We start from the raw sequence: 22607 nt of genomic DNA, 5'->3' as shown, positions 1-22607 counted from the left end.
TTCATGCAAAACATGATGTTAGTATGAGCGACCTCAACACCATAGTATCATAATGTGTTAAATTATCTTGTTACGCTTCCAAAAACCTTCATGGATTTAATTTTTAAAAAGTGCTACTCTTTAACAGTGGGAAACTTAAAAAAAAAATATTAAAAATTCTACCTCTTCAGCTTTTCATTTTACCTTAGCTTCTCAGAATTCCTGTATGTCAAACTGTCTTTGTAGTGTGGCAGTCCCTGCTTGTGTCTGTAGTCGTTTTGGGCAGAGAAAATCTTTGCTCCGAAGGTGTGTTGGATTGACAGCCTTATGACTTTTGTAGTTATGTTCATATTCTGTATCATGACATTTCATATTATAACCACACATTTGGAGGCTAATTTTAATAGTGCTTGTGTTGGCTTTTTGAAAATACATCAGGCTTTCTTTCTAAAGCTCATGTTTTGTGTGTAAGGTGAGGTACTTTCTCTAGCATCGAAACTTTTGATGAGGTCCATGTCACTAGAAGTATTCAAGAACATAACCCTCAAAAAGATTGTAGCTACTGGAGTTGAGGAAAGACTCAAACACTGTTACTTGCACGTGGTAAAGCAGAATGTCAAGAAGAGTATGCTGATGTATTCTCCATTTATTGTATTTTGAGGCTACTAGAAACTTTGGGTGATGCCATAGAGGAGAAAACTCTTTTGGCTGTTTAAATTCTTACCACTAATGATTGGGGTGTTAAACTAGCCACATCAGGTTGCACAGATCTCAGTTCACTGGGAGATAAAGGCATTCTTACCTGGTTTTCAGGCTATCTTGATATTATTAAGAAATTATTAAATTATTAAGAAGTAATACTTGTTGCCCAAACTTTAAAAATTTCCATCTGTTCTCTGAAACTGATCAGTAGCTAAAATAGATATTTCCTAATGCACTAGTGTACATTGCTATTTTATATAATAGCTTAATTTTGTGTCTTTAGGGTTGACCATGTTTCATTGAGATCCTCTTACACTAAGATGAGACTGCAAGACTTTAGTTCCTCAAGTGAAGATCCTGTTCATTGTGCTTGTTCATCATCTTGTTAATCCAAAGTGAGGGTGAAAGTAGAATTTTACACGGTTATTTTAAGTCCCGACTTTTGTTTAGGTGTGTGTGCCACATGTTTATGAACATTCGCATGTTCATAAAAGCTGACTGAAAATTTCTCCATTGGCACAGCTATGTACTGCCATCCCCTGAAAGATATTTTTAAAATCCAATCAAATTTTTTGTGTATGCAACTACTTTCAGCCATGAGTGCTTTCTGAAGGCAGCGGAACCATTCAGTTACTTTGTCAGGCATGCACCTGCTTGGTTTGGATCAGTTTGCAGTAGTTAGAGCACAAAAATACTGAAATGCAGAGGAGGCTGTCTCAAGGAGCATCAACTTATACATTTTATAAGGTAAGGAAGTTTCTACATGAAGTACGTGTCCTGACATCTGTAGTTTCTGTTTTCCTGATGAGAGAGACAGCCTATAGGTCCCACAGGTGCCTTAAGTTCCATCTGCCGTACGCTGCTGTCTCCCTGCTCTGCTCCATACAAGGCTTTAGGTGAAGGCAGTTGGCAGATCAAGCGCTCCAAACGGCTTATACGTGTCAGACCACGGCCACTGAGCGCTGCTTCCAAACATTTGAGAAGTGTATTCTTACAGCTGTCATATTTAAAGGTGAAGATGCGCTTTGGTCCTTAGACTTCAACTCACCGTTAGTATCTCAGCACTTGGTTTGAATAGAAATCGTTTCATCTACCAGATTTGTAGTTGCCAGGGGATCTGATTGTCCCATCAATTTCAATTTAGTGTAATTCAGTAGGAATTTAAAGTTTTTCTCCTTGAACGGATGTCTCCGTACTCTCTTTGGGAAATGAATTCTGTCATCTGGAAGCTCCCATTAACCCTTTCCTACCAGCTGTCATACCTTCGAATTAGAGAGGTTTGTAAGTACAGGAGAGGAAACAAAAGCTTCAGGGGTCGGAAACTTTCTCTTGTATTAAGCCTAAATCCAGATAGCGTAAAAGCATGTGAAGAATGAAGGAACTGGGACACTTAGCTTGTGGTTCTGTGAAAAAGAAAAAAAATCCAGTCATTAAATTAGACCAGTTGACACTTGTGTAATTCACTGTTCTTAGATCCATACAAAATTGTAAGGCTATACTGCTATTACACTTACATTTTTTAATTACTCAATTAAGATAACTTGCCCAACAAAGTGTGTAACTTCTTGTTAATGACTGGAGGTCTTAAACAGTTTAAGTTTTTGCATTATATATTAGAAGTTTCTTTGGCTTGAAATGGAGATTTTTTTGGTGGTAGAGAGAATTTTGCCTAAAATCTTGTCATAAAAAACCAAACTTACGTGTAACCAAGTTGTCTGTTGACTGTTACTAAAAGTCTTATTCTTGGATCCTTTTTCTGTGTGCTCCACTGATGTGAAAAGCTGGCTAATGTGGAGCCAGCAAAATTCATTTGTTAGCTGCTCTAACGCATGAAACACTTTTTGTGATTTCTGTATGACAGCATTAATACAGCCATTCATTGAATTGCTTCCTGAAAAACATTTTAAAAACAAGAAACCTAACGCACTTTATATTTTGAATTTACATTGTATATTTGGAATATAACAATCTTAGAGAAAAGAGCTAAATCTATGATTATTTTTTAAAGGAGTTGTTGTTGTTGCAACAGCTTTCTGTCTTTAATCCTTCAACATATATTTGTGTATTTAACTTAAAAAATCTGATTTTTACCTACTCCTACTGTTGATATACTGTCAAAAGCCTTGACAACTCTAAATGCTTGTTTTTACTGTCCCCTCTTTTTCTTCTCTAATAATAATGCTTATAGAGCAGATGTGGGATAAAAAATTGCATCTGGGTTTGTGGAAGTGTTGGGGGGAAAGTTACTAAGGCAATCCTTTCTAGTTTTGTTTTTATCCTTTTCCCTCAGAAGCTATTTGGTTATCTCAACAAACCGAAGGGATGGTAAATTTATGATGCGGTGTAATAAGTTTTTTCAGAAAAATTATTATAAGTTTTTAATAACATGATGTTTCCTCTGGTTTTTCATTTGCAGTTTGACTTGCTGACATTTTGTCATACATTGGCAGATTTTACCTCAGGAACCCGCCTTGTTCTTTCTTGTTGATGAATTGCTCAGAGTAAAAACAACGTGGAATTTTATCAAATAGAAATTATCACTTGTTTTGCGTAATAAAGTGTGCAAACCAGACCAATAAACCAGTGACATGCCTCTGTCCACTCATCATTCTTGAGCCTGCACAATTCTGTATTGCAAAGTACTTCATTAAAATAGGAATTGGAAGATGAAAAACTTTTTATTTGTAGTGATCTGCAAATTTAAAAAAAGGTTAAAAACCAGACAAACAGCTGTTTTTTAGTTCACAGGTATCAGTAGCCATTTATGTGATGGTCTGGGAATTACTCTTTTTTTCCTGGTGATTAATAACTGTGTAGCAGAGGTTCTTATTGCCTCCCCGGTAGTTTTGCACCAACTCTCTTTCAGTATTGCAAATGCTGAGTACATGCTTGAGTATCTTTGTTAGGATATCGAACTAAGTATCAGAATCCAATTAATTTACCACTGTCGGATGATTCTTATGATCAACTTGCTGTAGGAGATGTTTAATGCAATGCTTTGTCTATGTCAGCTGTAGCTAATACTGCAATCATTGACACTGAATTTGATTTATTTTTTTTTCCAATTACAAGCAACCGCAATGAGAGAGCCTGCCAGAGAGTGAGAGTGGCCTGCTGTGCCACAAAATACCACTGATGCCCAAGTCCCAAGGCAGCCCTACCTGCTACCTTCCTAAAACTCTTCCATTAGTACTTGCAACCTCGCAGCTCACTGAATACAGTGGGATGGCATCCTGCTTTAGGAAATAGGCTTGATTTGGGTCATCCTGATAGTTGTGACATCAGGAAATCCGACCAGTGACCCAGGCTAAGTCTGCCAGCGAGACCATTGTGGATTGCTTGGTCATTTACGTAGAAATACTCTCTAATCTTTCATGTGGCTGAAATCTTACGTCTAGGGAGGAGGTTCTTAATGTTGATGGGGAGATGGATGTGCTTCTGGCCACAGGAAGGCAGTGGGACTGCTGAGGTCCAGTCTGCTTCTAGGGAGAACAGTTCCTTAGTGCCAGCCTGGAAAGAAGCAGGGAATAGAATCATAGAATCGTTTCAGTTGGAAAAGACCCTTAAGATCATGGAGTCCAACCGTTAACCTAACACTGCCAAGTCCACCACTAAACCATGTCCCTAAGCACTACATCTACGTGTCTTTTAAATACCTCCAGGGATGGTGACTCAACTACTTCTCTGGGCAGCCTGTTCAGTGTTTGACAACCCTTTTGGTGAAGAAGTTTTTCCTAATATCCAATCTAAACCTCTCCTGGTGCAACTTGAGGTCATTTCCTCTTGTCCTAGTAGGTGTGGATTAGGAGAACTGTCCTCATTCTTGCTTTACATGCCCAAACTACCAGCTTAGGTATTTGTCTATTTTTAGATTTTTAACTGAAAAAGTCTTATGTGACTAGAAATGCTTCCATATCCATCACTTGCTTGAACCAGCCTATGACCGTACCTGTCAGTGATGTTCTCCGCCAGCTCTCTCTAGTTAGCTCTAACGTCATCAGCAGCCTCCCTGGAGGAAGGTGCCTGCTTTCCATATTGTGCTTCTCAAAACTAGGTGAGGGCTGAGGAGGTACACTGGGACAAGTTTTCCCCTGATGAGGCTCCACAGAGAGATACTAAAGAAATGGAGAATCATATCTGGGGGATGAGTAGCAAGAGAGACCAATTTCAGCTGGTGTCAGGGTGAGGTGTGGATGAGGTGCGTTACCATGTTTAGGAGAGGACTTGAGCAGGAGATGAGGAAGAGTTTCAGGACTGTATTAAGCCCAGGTTGTCTACTTGATGTGTGTGTGGGATTGGATCCAAGAGTGAAAGTGTGGTGAGGAGAGGAAAAGGAAAAGGAGTGAGAGCCAGCAATGTGCCCTTGTGGCCAAGAAGGCCAGTGATGTCTGGGGGCGCATTAAGAAGAGCGTGGCCAGTAGGTTGAGGGAGATTATGCTCCCTCTCTACTCTGCCCTGGTGAGGCCGCATCTGGAGTTCTGTGTCCAGTTCTGGGCTCCCCAGTTCAGGAAAGAGAACTACTGGAGAGAGTCCGGTGGAGGGCTACGAGGATGATGAGGGGACTGGAGCATCTCTTGTATGAGGAAAGGCTGAGAGAGCTGGGTCTGTTTAGCCTGGAGAAGACTGAGAGGGGATCTTATTAATGCTTATAAATATCTAAAGGGTGGATGTCTATAGAGGATGGGGCCAGACTCTCTTCAGTGGTGCCCAGTGGCAGGGCAAAGGACAATGAGCACAAACTGGAACACAGGAAGTTCCATCTAAATATGAGGAAAAACTTCTTTACTCTGAGGATGACTGAGCACTGGAACAGAGAGGTTGTAGAGTCTCCTTCTCTGGAGATATTCAAAACCCACCTGGACATCCTGTGCAACCTTCTCTACGTGATCCTGCTGTAGCAGGGGGGTTGGACTAGATCATGGCCAGAGGTCCCTTCCAACCCCTACCAGTCTGGGATTCTGTGAGAGTTGTTGGTGAGAGGGGTGACATGCAAGAGGATACTTTACTCCCATGTCAGAAACAACCTGGAGGAACTGAGTTGTACCCACCAAGTTCTATGTGTTCTGTAGACATCCCTTCATCACGTGCCCGAGAGCAAGGTTCTCATGGCCTGTCCAGCACGACCTTCTCAGCGTCAGGAGCTGGAAGGGTTCTGGCAGGTTTGCAGTGCTGACTGCTCTCCTGCTTGGCAGGAACCTTCCTGGGGGCAGTCCGGAGTTTGCATTTATGAATGGCTTTCTCATTGCCCTCAGGATGTTTCTGGGCACTGTAGTCATCGGCTATTGTCAAATTGCTTTTCTGTGGAAAAAAAAGTCAAAAAATTTTGCTTTAGTAATAATCAGATTTAAATTACGTTTTCCTCTACTGCCAGCTTTCTGCACCTTTTTATTTGAGTCTTGGAGTAGGATTTGTTTTTCTTTTGTATACGTTATATAATGTGCATATTATGTATTTATATACAACATTATATAGATATTAATATTTTTGTATTTCAGTGTGGGTTGGTGTTCAAAGTGGGCTTTCGGGAAAAATGCAGCTCTGTCAAATTCTACAGCAAGGATAATTATTTTTATGATCACAGTAGTGGCCAGAACAATACATGATGTATGTATCAATAATGGCCCAAGGTCACCATAAAGCTTCCAAATTGGTAAACTCATTAAGGCATCATGAGGTCTTAAATATGTTTATATATTAACTACTGTCTCAGGCATTTTTCTCATCTCTGGCCTTTTCACAAACTCATAAGGCTTCAGAAAACCTTGCAACAAAGAAGTGAGTTTTATTAGCCTTGTAAGAGGATGGGTACTGTTTTCCCCAGTGACATGTGGTATGTTTGTCATTAAAGCAGCTTAATAATCTCTCACATGTCTGTTTGGCCTTAATGCTACTTGCAGCAGGTGAAAAATCAGAGGAACATTAGATGATTTAGTAGCATGGTACTTAGAAATACCGTAAAAACCGACTTGATAAAAATCTATCGAAGCTTTCTGAAAAATCATGCGATCCTAGGCTAAATTTTTAGAGAATTTTGATCTCTATCTATGAATAAATAAGATGGAGACTTTTTAAATTATCAGAGAGTTTCAAATACTAGGACATTTTATATAAATATAGACTCAGTAGTGATCCAGTGTGAATTATATTAAACTCAGTGGAAAACCATCTATTAACCTTAGCAAGAACAGAATTAGAATTCCAGAAACTGAATTCTACTTTAGGAGTCCTGTGTCAGGGGATTATTAAAATACCATCCTGATACTTTATGAATGAATTGGACAATTAGTAGTGCTAATTAGTGGCAACGTCAGTTTGAAAGAACTACTTAGAGGAAACTCAGTGACGAATATTCCTCAATGGTGAAGGAGGTGGCTTTCGTCAGCAGCGTGGCACGTGCTGGGTAGTGCAATGAATTTCCTTCACTATGTAAATTTATTTGGAAGTTTCTCAGCCTTCCCAATTTCAAGCCGGATACTTGCTGTAGTACGCACTGTCCGGGCTTAAGTGTGAGTGCTACGGTGAAGTTGGTCACGTCACTAAATAAGCGAAGAGTAAAGCTCAACATGTTAAAACCATTGGCATTACAGTCAGTAGTGGTTAAAGCTAGTCCCTGACCTTCCTTCAGATACCTCCTCTTTAAAATGTTTTTCTCACGAGAGGATTGTGAAGCAGCAACCTTTTTTGATATTTTCTTCTCTTTTTTTTCTTAGCTTCTTTAAGAATTTCCAATTATCTCATACCAGAGCAGTAACAACAAAAAACCCCTTTGTATGTGATGGTGTTCATGTACCTGGGTGGGGTGATTCCTTTCTATGTGAGATACGTAGTATTTCAGAAATACATAGTATTTCAGATTTAGGAGAAAATGGATTTCTCTGCCACCAGCATGGGCTGTAGCCTGAGTCCGGACCAGAAGAAAGCTGATGCAGAGAGTCTGTGCTGGACCCCAGGCACTGAGTCCTCAATGCCGTGGCAGCGTTTGGCCTACATGAGAGTTGAAAATAATCAAGATTTGCCAGTTAGGGAGAATTGTGCCAAGAATTTTTAAATAAGGAATAACACAGTTTAGAAAAGTTTATGTTCTTTTCGTTTGGGAGGATTTAATTTTAAACAATGGCATAATATCATGTCTAAAAGAAGGCATTTTATTATGTGATGATAAAGTGTCATGAGGCAAAAATATAAACTGTTGGTGTGCTTGCTGCATTAAATTTCTTCTTTCCTAATGAGTTTGAGGCTTTGGATAACAGTTTAATCTTAAAGTCCAGGTATCCTTTTCTTCTGCTTCTTACGCTGTTGGTACATTTATTCAAATATTTATACAGTGTTTCTCTGCTTATGCCGCATTCTTAGAGGAATGGAAAAGCTTACAGTCTTGGTATCAACACAAATATTTTTATATAAAATAGTCTGAATCATAACCGGTGGGTTCACTTAGGCCTTATCTGTGAGAGAAGAGCTCCAGCACGGCATGAAAGCACACGAGCAGCTGGAGGGACGGCAGGAAAGCTGGGCAGGAGGAAAGGCTGCTTCAGCTGACTTCAGGGCAACGTTTGTGTGTTGCCTTATCCGTGGCAAGCATTGCAAAAAGAATGTGTCTTAATGTAAAGACAATGCATAGAACGTTTGTTATTGGCCTTTAGGCAATTTGTAAATATGCTTTTGAGACTCTGTTTCTGCAAGTCGTATACATTACGAAGCACAGGAGAGGTTAAAAGTCATAATCTAGGACTACTGACCCCACTGTCAAATTCTCCTTATTAGTTTCTGATACCAAGATATGATGCAACAAACAAATGAAGCCATGTACAAATTCTTTCTTTTCATGTGAGGGAAAGAAAAGGGTCTGTGTGCACTTGCCAATGGTAGAAACAACATTCCTAGCAAAAGAAAAAGATTTTTTCTTTTTTGTCTTAAAAAAAAAAAAAAAAGGCGTATGACTGTTGCCAAGTTTTGTCGTGGATCTTTCTGTCGGTGGATGGCATCTGAGTTTGCAGTTGGTCCGGAGGGGATGCCTGGGCTGGGAAGAGGACTGTATCTCTCTCCTGTTGGGGTTATTTTATCACGTGTGTTCTCTTTGGGGTGTTTGTATTTGGTGTGTTAAGGCTTTGTGTTAGCCATAGAAATCAAGAAGAAAATGGATTAACATTGTCCTCTCCTCGTTAGAGTGACTCTTGTGCTGATAGCTGGCTCTTATGCTCCTTTTGAAATACCACTGTGGTTCAGGTAGAGACAGCTACAGAAAGACATTTGGTTATATGTTAGTGTACGGTAGTAATGAGTAAAGAAATTTTTTGACTAATTCATTCTTTTGTACCGCTAAAATATTTGTTTAGGAAAAAAAAAAGGAGGGGAAAAGACAAACTGGTATTATACGGAACTGAAATTATTTGCTTATCATCTCTGTTCTCATCAGTATCACAGTTATCTCTTTATTAAATTAAAGATCAGTGAAGGAGAAAAGTAGATTACATTTTCATTGTGAGCTAGAAAATAGAAATGCATGTACAACAGGTATGCAAAGTAGCTAATGGAAATAAATCACAACTTTTTAAAATGCTGTGTTACAGATAAATGCAAATAATTTTTAAATTATTCATTAATTTTTAATTCTAAGATGTTTTCACAAACGTAAAATAAATTGGAATGCGTGATTATCTGAGAGAGCCTTTAGTTTCCATACCTTACAGGTCCAAGTCTCAAGTATTAACTTTATCAAAATATCAAGAACAAGGAAGCAGAAAACATATCACTGTTTAATGTACAAAATACAGGCAAATGCTTGCCATAGCAACCGGCAGTTAGGTACGACGAGTGCTATGGTACATGGGCCTGCACTGTGCTTACCTCTTTATTACCCAGGGTTGTACTTGGCAGTGATTTTCTTTATAGTCAGAAACTGATCTATTTGTCAATTTGATTGTTTTCGTTCAGTTTTTAAATTGCCGGGTGAAGATTGCATGTATGCTGTTTCTGAATAGTGGCGTGCACCTTTCCTGTCAAAACCAAGGCTTTCTGTAAAATAAAAGTCTTTTCACGGTTGTAAGATACATTATTAGTACTTGTCACTTTCTTTATGAAAGTATCAGATATGTAGGATTTATAGGATCGAGACTGTTGACTAAATTGATGTCTCTGATTTTCTCCTCTTGCAAATTAAAACTCCATTTCTTCTTTTCTTTCCCCTGTAACTGGAGACAAAAAATTAGATAGCATCCCTTTTTACATCTTCGCTGTTCAAAGCTACATCCACTCAAATGACACCGTTGCCAAATCTGTGAAAAATGTTAGTATGTTAGCCTTGTAGCTATATATCAAATACATAAAACAAATATGTTAGTATGTTAGCCTTACAGCTATATATCACATACGTAAAACAAATGTGTTAGTATGTTAGTCTTGTAGCTATAGCTAATTTTTAAACTAGCTTCTCTGAAAGACCTGCCTGTTGTTAACGTATTTCTTTTAGCTTTAATGTTTTTCACTTGGTGTATTGTGGTGTTAGGCAGTTAAAATGCATTTTTGAAGTTATATTAATATGGCCAACTTGTTGTCTTGCAAAAGAACAGTACATTTGGAAAAGACCATATGTTCATGCAAAGGTAGTCCTGGAAGATAGAATATTTGCTTCTTATTTTCTGATGTCATCTGTTACATTTTACCTTCATTTTCTCCAGATACCATGTATTCCAAATGTTCAGATAACAGACGTGAATTCTAATCAGTAAGGAAGCAAGATTATTATTTCCAACAGCTTTATGGTGACTTTAGTCAGTTACTCAGAAGAAATCTTTCTTTTTTTTTTTTTTAGACATGCCTACCTGCTCTTTGGTATTATAACAGTTAAAATTCAGAATTAGGACCATACATTTGAAAATGTAGACAGCTAAATATTACGTTTATTTAAACAATGAAATATACTGAGGTCCTATGAAAACAGGAGGTGAGGAGATATTTTTAATACTGCAGTACTCTAAAATAAAGTAAATGAGCAAACATACTGAATTTCCCCAAGCACTTTGGTCTGGCACTGAACCCACCTCGGGTTATTCATTCCTGTACATGTGCTGCTCCTTCCTTAGCATGTAGTCCAGCACAAGCATCCCTCCAGCCACAGAGATTAGGGGAACTGATCTAGGTTAAGACTAATCCAGCAGAAATACACAAATCGGCTCCCTTATCGGAATTAACTGGACCAGTGTTGGCCTCTGCGGAGGAGAGGGAGCAGCACCGAACTGCAGCGCCTGGCCTCGGGCAGGAGGAGCCTTTTAGCAGAGGGCTGAGTTGTGCCTTCTAACATTGAGTAAGGAGCTACATATAGGGGATTTCCTCCACGAGAAGGGTCCCAGGAAAACGAAGAAGTAAGGAAAAAATCTGGTGGCCCCATAGTTTTCAAGCTTTCTGCTGAGGAGCTACCAGAGCCCTGATTTAAGGCAGGTCTTCTGGATCGATTGAGGTTCCAGGTCTGCATTGGGGAAACTTGAAAATTCTGTGCTCCCTGTAGTTAGTCCAAGCGTAATCATGCCAAGATATTTTCACCAGCTGTTTAAGCTGGTTATAAGAATAAAATTAAATACAAGGCTCTGCTTAGGCTGAGTTCATGATTCTTCATCACACGTTCAAGTCACAGAATTAGTTGTAGCTGTGTTTGTTTTAGGCAAAAAATCTGCAAGGCATTCTAGGGGAAAATGCCTCCAAGTCTAAAACCTACTTTCAATGGTATCTAAGCTACTTTGGGATTTTTATACCTGATTTCTAGATATGTGTACGTGTGTGAGTGTATATATAGAGAGAGGTATGTATATAAATCAGATACAAAAAAGCAAAGCTGGACATCTTTTTTACAGTATTAGTTCTCTGAAGTTTTAAGGTAGATCTCCTCAAGAATATCTCATTAAAAAGTCCTTTTATCCATTCTCCAGTGTGTAGCCTTTATTTCTATCGCCTTAAATTCTGTGGAAGTGTAAAGCAGTGGAGGATGTATCCAGAGTCGGACCCTGTCCTCGCACAGTAGAGTGTTCTGATTTTGCGTTCATTGACAATGAAGAAAGAGAGATCCTTCCAGAAGGCAGTTCAGAATACAGCTGTATGCAGGATCAGATTAGGTAAATTTATCTTAAATCACACTTTGGACTCTGCCTTTCTTTACTGACTACTGAGAGCACCTAGGTAAACTCCCCAGTTTTGTTCGATGTTTGCTTTTCTGCATGCGCCCGTGGTTTTTGTGTTGCGAAGCAGTCTGTTAGAGAAGCCATGCAGTCTACGTGAAGCGCAGGTATTGACAGCTTGTCTTTCTGCAATTCTTGTTTTAGTACAACGTGTATTTTATTGCAGGAAGAAGAGGCTTTATCGCAACAAAACAGACAAAGAAACATAGACTTGAAGAAACAACACTTCCCTAATTCTTTCCAAAAGTTCAGAGACCCACCAAAACCTGGTGGATTACCTCTACCAGTCTTCCTGATTTGAGGTAGGTGAATTCTCTCTTTGCCACTCTTTCTCTTCCTGTCTATCCATATATGTATGGGTAGTAAACACAGTGATTTCAAATTTTAAAATTGTTTCTTCTGTTTTCTTTGATGTGTCACAAAATAATGGTGGGCATTCAGTAGGCTGGTGTTGTCGGCAGTGTTGTTTATCTGGTAGTAATGCAGTGCCACCACTAGAAATTAATGATATTGGGTTTTATTCTTAAATATTTTTAGTATTATGGGAGATGATGCAATTACTAAACATCATTTTGTGTGACTTTTCCACTTAACAAAATAAAAATAGCAATTATTGAAAATAAAATCAGACAAAATCAGACCGGATGCTTGTAAACAGGTCTCTGAGGTTTTGCCAGATTTTTCTAGCATGGAGCCCACGGCTCTGATTTGGAATAAACTCTTTTGGAGGAGCGTTTTTCAGTTATGCTGCAGGGTAAATGGGAAGAATAACCTGAGAAACAGCCAATAATCAAGTTGATTGGTTTAGAAGAAATAAATTTCAAACCTACCTGAAGAAGAAAGAGAACTGGCTGACTGCCATTCTCTTTCACTACTCATTTGTGACAGCGCACAATTGGAAAGTTATTGAGTTTGTTTCTGTTACTGGAAGATCATTTTTTGGCATTTTTCATTTTTTCGTATGAAAAGTAGAGTATCTTTAATTTTAGATACATCAAATACCATAGTTGTAAGAATATTGTATGTATCTTAAGAGATTAGATGGGGACAGGATTTTTTTAATCTGTTAGCACAGACTTGTTATGTAAATAGAAAGCTCACAAAGCAAACCAGACAGCACATGCACTGAAAAAACAGATGTCTCTTCCCCAGAAATACATTCACCATTAGATTCCTGCAACTTGGTGAGAACTCATTGGGAAGTTTATCATTATGGATATGTACGCAATCAAAAAATAAACTTATTGTAGTCACTAAGTCCTGTACTGATCTCTGAAAGATAAAAATAAATTGGTCTTTTCACACATTGCACGGTGCTGTTTAATAACAGCTAGGACAGTCTGTGACAATCACCTTCTTATGTTAAATAGCAGACTTCAGCAGTATAAGTGCTTTTTTCAAAGTCAACTGTCCATTTTTTTTAACCGAAAAAAAATCCTTTGTGATTTTTTTAGAAATGCTTATTTTCAGTTCTTTATTACAGTAATTGGTAGTTCCTAATAGGTAAAGGAAGATAAAAGGGTTAAAAGGGGAAGGAGCACAAGACTTTCAGGAGAGGAAGAGCCTATGGAATTAGTCACGAAAATTCTCTTGACTTGCCACATAGGAGCCTTTTGTTTATCACCTGTAGTCTGTGCTTGGTATTTATAGAACTGTATTCTGTAGCTGGTCATCTGTCTCTGTGATGCTAGTAAGTTTGGAAATGGCATATGCATAATTAAGGTGATGTCTATTTTTTCAGCAGGAACTTTAATTACATCTTTGCTTACATGTTTCCATTTCTGTATGCTCAGTATGGACAATTTTTGTCGTCAATTTGTTGTTACTCTTTTATTTAGACATTACAAGTTAAAAATCAGGTTATTTATTTGAATTCATTTTAATAACACTTTTCTGTAGATTTCTTGAGGCCTTTACTAGAAGCTTCTTTTACTGATGCTACTTCAATCCTTAGTACTGTCCACGTGACTTAGTTATTTTAAGCCCCAGTATGACTTAGGTTTCATTCCTGGGCTATTTCATCCATCTATTGAAATTGTTTCCAGTAAATTAGTTTTACAGTGTTTGCTGTGATTAGCATTACACACTCAAGGGAAGTTCTTCATAAAAATGTCTCTTATCGATACCTTTCAATGTGTTTAAACATTAATAAATAATTTTATCTGAAGAATGTAATATCCATAGTGAAATTAGGATCAAAAATATATTTGTATGCAAATTCTTTAATGGTAGGTTATCTCATCTATTTGTTTTGTTACTGTAAAGATAAGCTATGTCATGAAGCCATGGATTCTTATTTATCTATAATTTTGTGAATATACTCTGTAGAATGTTCATTCTTTGAAATATTTCATGCAGCTTAGATACAGCAGAAACAAGTTTAAAATTTCTGTCATTTCTACAATTGAAGAAGAAATTTTTATGTTTAAATTATGCTATTTATACATTAGATTTTAAGATTTAGAATTTCTGGAGTAATTTAGAAAACATTGGCATTCAGTTTCTTGATAAGCTGAAGCTCATTGGTGAGAGCTCGATCTTGTGAGTCCTGTGGATAACCCAAGTCCATTGAATACCCCAATTCTTTACCTGCTAAAAGGCAGGATTTTTTTTTTTCAGTCATGTATATTCGGTATTTAGAGCCCTATGACTCCTTGCATTAATAAACTCACAGTTTTGTTTGTTCCACAAAGTTGTTTAACCCTTTCAGCTAAGGGGAAGAGGCTTTATTATACTAATAGCAATAACATTAATTTTGTTGTTATGTATGGGGTTTTTAATTTTATTTTATTTTTATCATTTTAATAATATCTGTGCACTGGATGTAGCTTGTTTAGTATTCTAGATACATAAAAAATTCATCATTAAGAACAGGTAAGCCCTGTAATGTTCAGGACTTAAATGTGTAATGCTTAAACACAGAAGCTGTCTAGTGCCCCAGTCTTTAAGAAAATCTAAGCATATATTCATAATTTTATAGAGGCATAATTTTCAAAGTGATATGGGTTGAGGAAGAGCTTTAGTGAGTTAATAATTTTTCTTCTATGTAGTTTGCACATGAAAAAACCTGTTTGCTGCAAGGCTCTACTGGGTTGGTAAATGCAGGCTGAAACAGCCTGGCCTCTTTGGTACCCATTTTTACAAAATGCTATGCCCCAATTTTGCCCTTTAATTGGGAAGATGCTGATCAACTGATAACTCAGTTAAATTAGCGGTGCTAATAAAGTCAGTGAAAGCCAAACAGGGGGTCATCACCAAGAAAGCAAAAAAGTTTTGCTTATAAACTTAAATATTTTAATAATCATAGTAAATGCTGTATTTGGTATTTGCAGCCAATGTACTTTATGTGACTTATGGGCTTATACCCTGTTTGTTTGGCTTATCTGAAATTTTTTGTTCACATTTTTTATCAACGGGTTTTCTGTTTTTACAGGTTTTAACAACAGCCAAGCCCTTTACTGTGATGACAAATGGCTTTAAAAGAGATTCCAAATACGTGAACTCAAAAAGCACTGATTGGATGTGTTGCATCTATTTTAATCAAAGATTTATTTTTTTTAAAAAACGTAAAATCCCCAATAATTCTGAATTTGTTAAATGTGTATTTTTAACCCCTAACTGTGCCCTTACTCAGTCCACAGGCTTTTTTAAAGACCTACATTAACTCTTTTGGATATGTCTTTAACCTAATGAGCTCCAATCCATTTCACCTCTAAAAGAACTAATTAATTGACTTAAAGTCCTGCAAAGACTGTTAACTCCTTTCAGCGTCAGGGAAATTGAAGCTGGCACAATCAAAGCCTAACTAACTCTGAGCCTGCAGGTACATTTGGGTGGTGATTCTGAAGGAAACGGCTCAAGAACAGGCAGATGTTACAGAATAACCCAGGTTCTGTTTCAGCTGGGGGTTCACCGGTGTCCGTGTACCTGTGCAAAGACTGATTTAATAGCTCATCAGCAATACTGGTGGAACCTTTTACATAACCAAGGCTGTTTGCAGTATTGTAACTCTTTAAAGCCCAGACTTCTTGCCTTTGTAGTCAAAGGTTTTTAGCACGCATCAGTACAACTCAAGTCGTCTGAAGATGTGACCTTTTTTTGTATGCATATTAGTTCCATCATAAAAATTCATCTACTCATTTTAATAGAAAACTACTCACTCTTCTGGACAGTGAACCACCATATTGTAGTAAAAGGTACCGTTTTTTATCAGTTCCAGTCAGAGCCACCCTACCCTTCTTTAAAAGCAAATATTATTAGAGTTTATACTAAAAAGTGATTGGATAAGAGCTTAGACAGCAATGAAGAAAAGTGAAATAAAACCATTTGGCTCATTCTTTAATTTAAATCATGCAACTGTCTCAACAGATGTAACGTGGGGTGCGAGAGTTCCTCAGATGAGGGGTGTAGTAAGACAAGGAGCCAGCCTCAATGGACATAGCCCATTATCGAGATCTAAAGCAAAACTGAAAGTGCATCAAGAATTTTCAGAAGCCTAAAGATCCCCAAGGTAACTAGAAGCAAGACCATGAGGAGTAATGTAGGTAAGTATTCAAAAATAAATCGAAGCTGAGAAACTTTTGATTTTATTTCGATAGTTTTATGCTATGGTAGTAAAGTTTGTTACAAAATGAATTTCAAGTAGTATAATACAAAAGATTTGAGCCAACGTTAAACTAATCAGAGGAACAGCAGACATCTTCGACATTTAATGGTGCTGAAGTCGAAAAGTAAACAATTTAGCAATTCATATCTTGTACAAAGATAGGCAGTGCACCCATACGTGGACCTTTTTGATAACAGAACAAAGAAGAAAAAAGCATTCTTGACCTAGATTTAACGGATTCTATTGAAACAGCATATGAAGAATAATATTTTAGTGGTAAAAAACCTACCATTTTGTGACAGTGTGATTCATATGGAGTATTAGTCATAATTGGTAGTAATATATTTTGACATAATTAAACAATAGAACTCCCGTTATCTGTATCAGAAAATATGCAGCACCATTCTTGACCTAGATTATATTGTAGTAGCAAAGCGTAGCTGCTTTGCCCTGAGATGAAGCCAGAACTTTACAGTAAAACGTAAAATGAAATGCTCTTATTCTTATACATTTTCATAATCAAAATATAAGGTTATACCATGTCAACAACCAGCAGATGGAGAAAAAGAACGTCCTGGGAAGCTCAAAGAACACACTAGGAAACTGAGCTATAAATACCAGGCTAATTCCATAGCTTTAAGATTTCTCCAAAGCTTTTTTAAATCCCTCCAGAAAAGACTGAAGAGATCCCTAATCTGAAGTGCCCCAGTTGAAGAAATGTGTACATTTTTATTTTTAAATAAAATTATGTTAATCTACAATAGATTGTTTGGACATCTTAATGAGTCAGTGTAGTATCTGTACTATATTTGTTGCTTCAAAATAACGTTTTTAAACACATTGGTACGCTTTCATTCTTTTCAATACTTTCTTCAGAGAAAATACAGAATTCTGTCTGATCACCTCTGAACTAGTATGTATAGTATTCCCATAGAATATTTGATGTTCACAACTCATTTTGAATCTCTATTTTTTAGAGAGCTGCCCCTTTCAGTAGAGAGAGCTAACAGAACAGCAGTCTTCTTGGGTAGGATGTTATGAACATTTGGAAGATCTTTTGATATTTTTTTTTTTCCTTTGCATTTGTAAATTATACCTATGGAATCTAACATTGTGGATACATTTAGAAATATTTGTTTTTCTGGCTTCCATACTTCATATTCTAAATTCTTGAAAGCAGGCTTTCAGATTTCATGCCGTTCCAAGGAGGATGTTATTCTCATGTTGTAATTGAATTTGGTGAATCTGTGATGTGAACAGGTTCTAAGACAAGTGTCTGTAAGAAAACCTGGATCATGAGATAAGTGAATTGTTGAGTCTATAAGTGAAGGGATTCTTTTCTCCGTAATGATGGATGAAAAGATGTATACACTTGTATTACTGAAGCACTGTGTAATGTTTCCTGTGGAAGTTAGCAAAAGTTAGCTGGGGATGTCATGAGACAGAATTATCATGTAACCGTAGGGTGATAGCAGTTGGAAGGGATATCTAGAGGTCATACAGAATGGCTGAGGTTGGAGGGACCTCTGGAGGTCATCGTGTCCAACCCCCCTGGTCAAGCAGGATCACCTAGAGCCAGTTGCCCAGGATCATGTCCAGGCAGTTTTTTAAGATCTCCATGGATGGAGACTGCACCACGTCTCTGGGCAACCTGTGCCAGTGCTCCATCACTGTCACAGTGAAAAAGTGTTTCCTGATGTTCGGGGGAACCTCCTGTGTTTCCGTCTGTGCCTGTTACCTGTGTCCTGTCACTGGACATCAAAGCCTGGCCCCTTCTTCTTTGCACCCTTCTTTCAGGTATTCATATGCATTGAGAAGATCCTCCTAGTGCCTTAATTTTCCTAGTATGTATTTAAAACTTTCCATGTTGCACATGTGTCTGCTGCTTGTCCTTTAACTGTGGACGTCAGAGGAGATTCTGGCTCCATTGTCTCCATAACTACATGTAAGCCAGTTGAAGACAATAGTAAGATTTCCCCTTTACCTTCTTTTCTTGAGCTTCTCCTTCCATAAGAATCTCTTCGCTCCTTAGAAATGTCTCTTTCTTTCTGCACTCATGTTTTCCTTGAGAAAATACATTAAAAATAATACCTTTTTCAGAAACGTCTGACTTTTCATTGCATGTTCCTTCTATAAGAGGAAGACAATTGGAGAGCTTGAAAAAAGTAAAAATCACAGATCTTCATATCTAGAGTGCTGGGAATTTTTACAAACAGTGTATAGTTCTGGTGCCTGACACAGGACTCGGTATGTGCTCGCTGTCAGTGAGACCTTAGGTAGAATGTATTTTGTAGGATGCTGCCCTTTAAAGAAAATGTGCACTAGCCAGAAGAAGGCAAAGCAGAGAAACAAGCTAGTGACAGATTTAGAAAGCACGACTGTTAAAGAACAGCTGAAAGGATTGGGTTTGTTTATTCTAGGAAAAAAGAGAACACTGTAGGATGGGCATAAGGCTTTAAAAAGATAAGAGGTTTTTATAAAAGCAATGGTGGCAGTTGCTTTGTAGATTTAAAAAAAAATTAATTTGCAGGAAGGATAATTTAGGATAAATGTAAAGAGAAAACAGTGCCAACGGTTTTGTTTCACCTCATATCTGACTGCAAATATGGATGGAAGACTGGGATATTTTACCTATAACTGTCATGAAATCTATGATAGGAAATTTTTAAAAATGCATAAAGCAGCAGCGTTCAGAGGCGATCTTGGTAATTTTGACCTTCCGTCACTGGCAGTGGGCTGAGCGGATTGCTCTCCTGAGATCCCTTTTCACATCCTCAGTTTCTGTAATTCTGTCACTTTAATTGTAGGATTAACTTTGTTTTATTTCCCTGCAAAATTTTTCTTACTGTTAATATACTTCAGTTTGAAGTATATGATATTTATAGTTTTTACTTACGGAAGTTCTCATTACAACAAAATGAGCCAAAGGACCTTTTTTCTTAAATAAAATGCTTTGAAATGCTTTGAAAAGCTCTTATTTAAAATTGAGTGAAATTCAGGTTTGTCAGCCTTTGGAATCTTGCCACTGATTTCCTTGAATTCAGATTTCCATTGAGATGGTAGACTGAAGTATAATGTAAGAAATAAATACATGCAAAACAAATGTGGGAAGCTATGGTACCTGTCTGTAGCTTGAATTCATATTTCTTAGATTTTTCTGCCAAGAGGTTATGGCATTTGTTCACCACACTAATGGCTTTGTTTATGGAAGTTTCTTTGTGACAGAATATATTTGTGTTAGTAAATTAATTTCTTTTGATCAAGCTTTAAGTAAGTCGTGATGAAGAGCTGACTAAATGGTTCTTTGCCCACATTTTTTCCAATAGCTCACTATTTGGAGCATGGTGCCAGAACATGCGAAATATCTGTGTTACAAACCTACCGTCTGCACTTCCAGAGACATTTTTCAAGCCTATTCAAAGAATAAAGGACTGTTTGAGTTTTAACAGAGTATCTGGCACAACCCGTTGTCCTTCAATTGGGATGAAGTCGTGCGTTTTCTAGGTTCTCGGGTTTTTTTGGAGCTTTGTTCTTAAACTCTTGCATGTACTGCATCCTTAAAGGGAGACATGGTTTAATTTCTGGGTGCCTGTGGTCCTCACTCTCATTTTTCTTTCCTCTGCTTTGACAAGCTGGTGCAATTCTCTTTTACTTGTCAAGCTTGAATGTGATTCACCCTTTTGTTTAGTTCCTTCTGAAGAGAATCAAACCTTTTTTGTCTAGCTTAGCGTATGCGCAGTCTATTGCACAAGCAGTAAAATCAGGTTTTATAGTGCATCAAGTGAGCAAAGCCATGGATACCTGGCAGGACAGAGTTGAGCATCGTTACCAGGTACCATCTTGCTCTACATTAAGCCTAACGATGTCATGTTTGGATGGCAAAATACCTCTGAGGAGACTTTCACAACCCCTGTACTGAAGTAGAGAATAGAATGCTTTTTATTATCATAAAAACAAATGTTTCATTTTCTAGGAGCCAGACTGCAGTCTTCACAGTTTATTGGACAATGAAATTTATCTTTATTAAGGTGTCAGTGTGAATACGTCTGATAATTGTTATAGAAAAAGTCAACCCAAAAATACACAGACACTAACATTGAGGTACTTACTTTGCTCATTTTAGTAGGCTAAAAATACCTTGGCTTTCTTAACAGTAAATCTCTGAGTGAAGGGGATGGGACAGCCAGGCAGGAAACAGCTTTTTCACTCGTGAAGCACAAAATATTTGGAACTAGTGGCGTATGCGCACTCGAGAACTTTATCATCTTTGTTGCCAGAATATGGATTAAACTTTAGTAGAGTAAATTTTTAAAAAAGAAGTTGTACATTAGCATTTTCTTAAATACTAGGTTATTTTTTTCTGTGCTCGTAATGTTTTATGGAAATGAAGTGTGTACAAAATATGAAGTGGAAACAGTTATTCCAGAGTTTCAAAGGAGGAATAATATTTTAAGAAACCTCTCTGATTAAGTGTTTATAAATATGAAGAAATAGTTAAGAATCATTAAATATTGAAATCTTAACATCATAAGTGGACTGTATTGCTTACTATTGCTTATCTTCTGTTTCAACGGATTCTTTATTTTTCAGCTTGGAATGAACAAGATGAACATATCCACCTTCAATCTAATGCTTAACGAGGAAAAAGGTCAGGCTTTTTTTTTTTTTTTATCCTGTGCCCTACTGTTAATTAGTATATTAGAAAGTACTTTATATTTGCATTACTTATTTCATATATCTTAAATAACAAACCACATGTGAAGTTTTAATATGAGGGTGAGAGAGAGTATTTTTAAATTGAATGGTGTATTCATAAAACAGCTGACTCAGACCAGTGTAAGTAGAAAAAGAAGCTATAGAAGGAAAGGTCATGTATACAGATCTTCATAGAGATTCATTTACAAATGATTAAGCTTATAATTAATGGACCTCTTGTATATCAAGAAAGAAATATTTATCATGATTTTCATGGAGTGAAAGCATTTAAAAGGATTAAAATCACCCACTTTTTTTTTAAATATCCTTGAACTTCTGAGTCCTCTTTTAGAAACAGAGAGAACTGTCTAGCTCTTAAATAAAACAGCGGGGCCAAATTCTCCAAATACTTACACATTCAATTAGCATATCACTGCAAGACAGTGAGTAATAATTTACTAATGCTAGTGATTCATCTATCATATTGTACAGGTTTGTAGCATACCAGATCTCAGAGAGGCAGCCAAGGCTCTCAAACACTGTTACGTTTATGCCACATAAGGCTGTAGAGTTTGCATTAAGGTGTCTGAATAGCTGATTTTTATGTTATCATATTTTTTTAATATCTTGAGAGTATTTTCATGAGGGAAATCCCTGAGTAGAGATACATAATTCAGTAAACAATTTAAAAAATAGCACTTGGAGAAAAAAATCCGTGTGTCTAAAAATAGTAGTCATGTGACTTATTACTTTGGCACAAAAGCATAATTTACAGGTTTAATTTGCAATCCTACTATGTTTCTGACGTTCTCTTGCACAGAAACTCAGTCTGAATTATTCAAATGATTTAAATATTGCTGTGTCCTGAACTTCAGATGTCTAATACAGAGGAGGTTTATATAGTTTATTGAGGCCTTTGCATTTGAGATATGGGAGTATGATTTTCACTTTTACCATTTATTGCTTAATTTCTGATATCGCAGTGCACAGTTAATGGAGATGTGGGACTAATCCGGTAATTGTTATGCCAGCAGCTCGGAGCCTTTCACCATATTGCCAGCAATCTGATTTTTTCCTTTTTTTAACTGCTTATCTAAAATCCAATTGAATTTTCATATGCAAGTTTTGAAATTTAAATATTCTTTTAATTCTTTTAAATATTCTTTTCTTTTAAAATTACCTTTTTTGTTTTCACAAATTTATATTTCCCTAGTAACTGGTTAGGTAAATAACGTACAGCAAAGCTGTCAATTAGAACTGAACACCTACAAACAGTTATTACCTCTTTATTTTCTGCATTAATAACATTCTGTATCAAATGTTCCTGAAATTCATATAACCTTCATTATCAAACCATTATAAAACCATATTTAATAATTTCAGATTTTTGGAAGCCTGAAACATGAGAATTGATCCCACTGTGACAAAGCAGATTTTTTCTCTATTAATATCCCCTT

General features: G+C 37.1%; 1 protein-coding gene across 13 annotated transcripts in view; it reads left to right on the top strand.

The window, feature by feature from the left end:
* The window catches only part of MBD5 (methyl-CpG binding domain protein 5), a 145503-nt gene that overhangs the window by 66098 nt on the left and 56798 nt on the right, over positions 1 to 22607 (top strand). For 11 of the 13 annotated variants that reach the window (XM_054829851.1, XM_054829848.1, XM_054829847.1 and 8 more), the window contains 3 exons: positions 12016 to 12151; positions 16218 to 16393; positions 21046 to 21103. The gene's annotated coding sequence lies outside the window, so the exon portion shown is untranslated. Of the gene's footprint in view, positions 1 to 12015; positions 12152 to 16217; positions 16394 to 20428; positions 20557 to 21045; positions 21104 to 22607 lie in introns of all 13 variants that reach the window. The other 2 variants (XM_054829846.1, XM_054829849.1) reach the window with 2 other exon arrangements.

Source organism: Grus americana, chromosome 6, assembly GCF_028858705.1.
Source record: "Grus americana isolate bGruAme1 chromosome 6, bGruAme1.mat, whole genome shotgun sequence".
Classification (NCBI taxonomy): domain Eukaryota; kingdom Metazoa; phylum Chordata; class Aves; order Gruiformes; family Gruidae; genus Grus; species Grus americana.
Note: the sequence above shows the minus strand (reverse complement) of the source record. Positions and strands in the feature narration are given on the sequence as shown.